The sequence below is a fragment of the Eurosta solidaginis genome, unplaced genomic scaffold (genome assembly GCF_040869045.1).
Source record: "Eurosta solidaginis isolate ZX-2024a unplaced genomic scaffold, ASM4086904v1 ctg00001065.1, whole genome shotgun sequence".
NCBI classification, from domain to species: domain Eukaryota; kingdom Metazoa; phylum Arthropoda; class Insecta; order Diptera; family Tephritidae; genus Eurosta; species Eurosta solidaginis.
In genome coordinates, this window is record NW_027136910.1 from 753,391 (window position 1) to 759,890 (window position 6,500).

The window sequence follows — 6,500 nt, forward strand, 5'->3', positions numbered from 1 at the left end:
TTTTTTCATCGAAGCTGAATCGCCTTTCAAACTCGCCTTGCAGTGAAGATCTCATTGTTACTAAATTTGGTACTTTCTCAGCTGTCTCTGCTTTCCCCAGATATTTTAATAAATTTACTGCATGTGGACTCACTTCAGAGATGCAACAGATACCTGAGCTCGTTATTTTTGTAATCTCTTCGAATGGTTTGAGGAGTTCGATACATTGTTCCAATAGTTCCCATTGTCAGATTTATTAAAGTTTCATGATCTGTTAGGTACAAGCAGGAAAACAGGTGTCCACTTGTCTTAATCCAGCTAACGCGCCCCGACAAGCATGTATTTCGTGCCGAATATTCGGCACTTCGGCCGACAGCGTTGCCGAATATTCGGTATTTGGTATTCGGCCAATTCACTATTCGTGGCATCTCTAATTAAAAGCCTCCACATACAGTAGAAGGTTGAGATGACAAGCACAAATAATAGATCTAAATAAAGGTTGCAGTTCATCGATGCTAATAATAATAAAATAATAAAAAAAAGCTCATTGTATTTCTATAAATATAACAAAGAAACCAATTCTTTTAACCACCAACAAAAAAAAAAGCCTTGAGCCAAAGCTAACATACAAACTGTGTACTGTGCAAACAATAAACTATGCAAGGAAGTCAATTGGGACACGTTGCATAATAAAAAAGACATAGCCTTTACTGAATGTGCTTGTTACGGTTCAGACTTCGGAGGAGTGCGGGTTCGAATCACTCTCCTGTGAGAAAAGGCTCTGAAGATATTTACAAAGTAGAACAGCGAAACCTGTCACCTTGTCCGTCCTGATGCGACGTTTTTTAAATCTTTCCCAAATTATTAATAAATTATCCACGAATTCTCACAATATTTGATTAGAGTATTGTTTTTACAACAATAACTTTTTATGAAAAAAAAGAGGCGGAAACAGTTTGAAATCACGCTTACTTCTTATACCCAGTCTTCCATCTGTCTTTCCATATCGAAAGTTTCGAGATATGAAAAAACTGGGACAATGCATTAACAAGTAATGATAAAGTGTGTGGGTGGAGCCGTGTGTAAAAGTCTACGAAAGTGGGGAAAGCTTCTGATCGCCATTCAGCTGAGAAAGGCCAGAGCGATTCTTTTGCATGCGGTTCAAGCAGCTCACTACTTCCGGTCGCCTGCGGCCAAGTATCCTCTGGGTAGCCATTTAGTGGTGAGCTAATGTGAGAAAGCGACAACCTGGCTAGGCCACTCTGATATAATCTTTTTAAGGGATATCCAGGAGATCTTTCATCAGCAGCGTCTGTCCACAACGAGGTGCGGCTGCAAGCGGGCGTCTGTCTTGGATCAAGCGGCTAGCTATATAAACGTGCCATTAATATTTTCACCTCCGCTCAGCGGGTTGTGCGCTGGGCTTGGAACTCGCCACGTCAAACCACACTCCAATGTAAAGAACCATCAAGCCTCGGATAAAAAGAAACGCTCCTATTGATGACGACCATGGCAAACGTTTGAAGGACAATGAATTGAGGGCATGCAACTGGAACGTCCGCTCCCTGAATGGGATTGGCGCAGGTGCCCGGCTAGTTGATGTCCTCATCAAAGCAAAATCTGACATCACCGCCGTCACGAAATGCATTGGACGAAGGAAGGTAGAAGGAAGATAAAGAAGTGTGACATCTATTAGAGTGGCCATACAAATAAGCGCAGTTTCGGCGTTGGATTCGTGGTGGGAGACTTTGTCGCCAAGTACTGGCGTTGACGCCTGTGAAGGAACGTCTCGCCGCTATCCCAATAAAATCAAATTTTTTTAATATATCATTCATCTGCGCCCATGCACCAACAGAGTTGAAAGACGATGAGGAGGTGAAAGACGTTTTTTATGAACAATTAGAAGGGACATACGAGCGCTGCCCACGCCATAATATAAAAGTCGTGCTTGGCGACTTTAACGCCAGGGTGGGCAAAGAAGGTGTAAAACATAAATGTCCCATCTGCCAATTTGTAAGGAAAATCAAAAGGGAGCAAGACGCAAATTTGAAGAGACGTTCGGCCTAAATATTCATGGAGATAAATCGCGCCAAGCATTAATTATTATTATTTTTCTATTTTATTTTTTATGGTTAATGCGTCAAGCACTATCAGTTAAACAAATAAATAGCTTTTATTCTACCGAAATAACAAATAGAAGGTTTTTATGTTTATTCTAGCAAAATGAAATTAGTGCGTATATTCTATTATTATTCAAAGGAAAATTTAATTGTGCTTCATTGTTCGTTTCTATATTTGTACAGCTGATTCGTGGTATTAACTTCACATAGGTTAAGTGATACGTGTACAATATGACCGTATTTTTTCCCCAGCGGGTCAGGGGGTCAGAATATATCCGCGGTAGGTATGTCAGGGGGGCTGTGTAGCGCAACCCTTCAGGTTGCCAGCGCAATATATAGCTTCTCCAAATCCAATAGTCAGACCCACATAACCGCGGCGAATCCTGTTTCACTAACATACGAGGCTCGGGCGACCCCAAGCTCCTCATGGAACTTGGGAGTGGGGTGGGAGGGATGGCTGGAAAGTTTAATGTGGCCACATAAATCGTTCCCGAGATGGTCGGGATAGCACCTTAATGGTGCAGTGTTACCGTAGCGTACCGGATATATATCCGGCAAAGGACCATCACATCGATAACCCTCCCCAAAGCCTTCGGAGATAACAACAACATGACCGTATTTTTAACCATTTCAGGCATATGCGACACAGGTGTCCCAAAAATATTTCCTTGTACAGCAAGCAGGCCGTCAATATTTTACTAGTTTTTTCGTTATAAGTTACTTAATCTTATCAGAATGTATACATCCGAACCGATTTTCATTAAATTTAAATAATGTTTATTTCTGTGTATTTCTACTACGAAAAGCTTTTCGGTTAAAATTCCCTACAGTCGGAAAGTTCAGCCTACACAATGAAACTTCTCCTAATGGACTGAGGCTGATTGACTTTGCCGGTGCTCGAAAAATTGTCATATCCAGCTCGAGGTTCATGCATAAGAAGATACATCAAGCTACATGGCTGTCCCCCGAACGAAATACTCGCAATCAGATCAATCACGTTGTGATAGACGGACGGCATGCCTCCAGTATTTTAGATGTGCGCACGATCCGAGCACCTAACATCGACTCGGACCATTATCTCTTCGCAGCCAAAATGCGCATCAGCCTCTGCGTGGCTAAAACCAAGGAACAAAAAACACAAGGAAATCTAGACGTTGAAAGGCTGCACTCGCAACAGACTGCCAATGATTTCGCAACTCGACTCCCACACCTGCTCTCTGAGAGCTCAACTCAACCTGAAGGAGCAGTTGGAGCATATCTCCAAAGCACTTTGTACTGCCGCCGAGGAAAATATTAGTTACCGGCGGCCACGGAAAAACAACTCGTATGATGAAGAATGTCGCGTTGCAGCCGAAAGAAAAGACGCTGCCTACAGGGCTACGTTAAAAGCGAGTGCAACAAGAGGTGTGTGAACGCTATCGCGAGTTAAAAAGCGAAGCGTGTTGCCTGCGGAGCTATTCAAATACGGCGGCGAGGAGTTGGTAAGGCGCATGCATCAGCTTCTTCGAAAAATATGTGCGGACGAGTGCATGCCCCACGATTGGAATCTAAGTGCTCATTGCCTAGTCCACAAGAAGGGGGATACTACAAACTGCAACAACTATCGCGGAATCAGCCTTCTTAATATAGCATATAAGGTCCTGTTAAGTGTATTGTGCAAAAGAGTGAAGCTCACCGTGAATCGGCTGATTGGACCTTATCAGTGCGGCTTCAGGCCTGGTAAATCTACCATCGACCAGATTTTCACAATGCGTCAAATCTTGGAAAAACCCGTGAAAAGAGAATCGACGCACATCACCTCTTCGTCGATTTTAAAGCCGCATTCGACAGCACAAAAAGGAGCTGCCTAAATGCCGCTATGTCTGAATTTGGTTTACCCGCAAAACGTATACGGCTGTGCAAAATGACATTTTGACGACGAATTGAGCAACACCATCAAGCCGTTCGAAACTAAACGAGGTTTCAGACAGGGTGACCCCCTATCGTGCGATTTCTTTAACTTGATGCTGGAGAAAATTATACTAGCTGCAGAGCTAAACCGCTCTGGAACAATATTCTATAAAAGCGTGCAATTACTGGCATATGCGTATGACATTGATATCATCGGCCTAAACACTCTTGCCAATATATGCTACTTTGGACTAGGTAGGCAACTGAAAAGTAAAATCCTCTCCCGGCAAACGAAAATCATACTCTACAAGTCACTGCTGTATGGTTCAGAAGCATGGACCATGACAACATCAGATGAAGCGGCTCTGGGAGTGTTCAAGAGAAAAGTTCTTCGAAAGATTTATGGACCTCTATGCGTTGGCGATGGAGAGTACCGAAGAAGATTTACCGATGAGTTGTACGAGCTATACGCAGACATTAACATAGTCCAGCGAATTGAAACGCAACGGCTGCGCTGGCTAGGCCATGGTTTGCGAATGGAAGATGACGCTCCGGCCAAGAAAGTGTTTCTATCGGAACCCGCCTATGGAAGCAGAGGTAGAGGGCGGCCCCCACTCCGTTGGAAGGACCAGGTCGAAAACTATTTGAACTCCCAATTTGTGCCGGTGGGCAGAAAGAAAACCGACTGGCGCGCCTTGCTGGACAGCCATAACCGTTTAAACGGTTAAGCGCCAATTAAGTAAGTAAAAGCTCTCAGTGAAAACACATCTGCCTTGCAGATGCCGTTCGGTGTCGACATAAAACATGTAGGTCCCGTCCGGCCAATTTTTAGGGAAAATCAAGAGGAGCACGACGCAAATTCGAAGAGAAGCTCGGCCTTATATCTCTTCGGAGATTATCGCGCCTTATATTTATTTCTTTTATAAGCAAGTAAGATTAAGTGCTTGAAACATTTTGGGTGGATTAAATTCTTTGCGTAAAGTTCAAAAGGAACATTTTTTAAATTTATCTTACAAGCTTTGCGCGTGTGTTATTACTGTGGCTTGAAGCTTATGTTGTGAAGGTTTCCGAACAATCCCATATTTTTTTTGTATCCTTCGTTTAATCCCTTCCACGTTAGGGTGTATCGCTTTATCTTCGGTTTCATCAGGTCAAAATGAATACATCCAAAATCTGACTGAAGCTGACACGCTGTTCAGTTGGAGTCAAAGTCATGTCACATTACTGACTCAAAGTCGATAAAGTAGTACTTGTACACAGGGTATTATAACTTTGATTGGATAACGGTTGGTTGTACAGGTTTAAAGGATCCGAGATAGATATAGACTTCCATATATCAAAATAATCAGTATTGAAAAAAAATTTTATTGAGCCATGTCCGTCCGTCCGTCCGTTCACCTGTCCGTTAACACGATAAATTGAGTAAATATTGAGATATCTTCACCAAATTTGGTACACGAGCATATCTAGCACCAGAATAGATTGGTATTGAAAATGAGCGAAATCGGAAGATAACCTGCCCAATTTTTATATATATAACATTTTGGAAAACACAAAAAACCTGATTATTTAGTAAATAATACACCTGGCACCGCCCACTTGCGATATAATCAATTTAACAAATATTATTAATCATATATCAAAAATTGTTAAACCTATCGTAACAAAATTCGGCAAAGAGGCTGGCTTTACTATAAGGAGTGCTTTTAAGAAAAATTAACGAAATCGATTAAGGACCACGCCCACTTTTATGTAAGAGATTTTTAAAAGGTTCGTGGACGAATAAAATAAGCTATATATTTGCAAAAAAGAGCTTTATAGCAATGGTATTTCATTTCCCAAGTGGATTTATAACAATAAATAGGAAAAACTTCAAATTTAAAAAAATTAGCGAGGCACCGCCCCTGTTATGATTAAGCAATTTTCTATGTTTCGGGAGCCATAACTCGAAGAAAAATTACTTCAGAATAGAACCATATGTAAATGTATTATTGCGCAGCCTTGTAACACTATTAAGCACACAAAACAAACAACAACAGCATTTTAAGTGTACAGCTGGGTATGTAATGTTCGGTTTCACACGAACTTAGACTTCCTTACTTGTTTACACTGTTTTTGTACACAGCTGAGCAGAGCTCACAGAGTATATTAACTTTGTTCGCATAACGGTAATCCGTAACGGCATAAACTAATCGAGATAGAGATAGAGTTCTATATATCAAAATGATCTGGGTGAAAAAAGAAATTCATTTAGCCATGTCCGTCCGTCCGTAAACACGATAACTTGAGTAAACTTTGAGGTATCTTGATAAAATTTGGTACGTAGGTTCATGGGTGCTCATCTCAGATCGCTATTTAAAACGAACGAAATCGGACTATAACCACTCCCACTTTTTCGATATCGAAAATTTCGAAAAACCGAAAAAGTGCGATAATTCATTATCAAAGACGGATAGAGCGATGGAACTTGGTGGGTGGATTGACCTTATGACAGCAAAATAGAAAATTAGT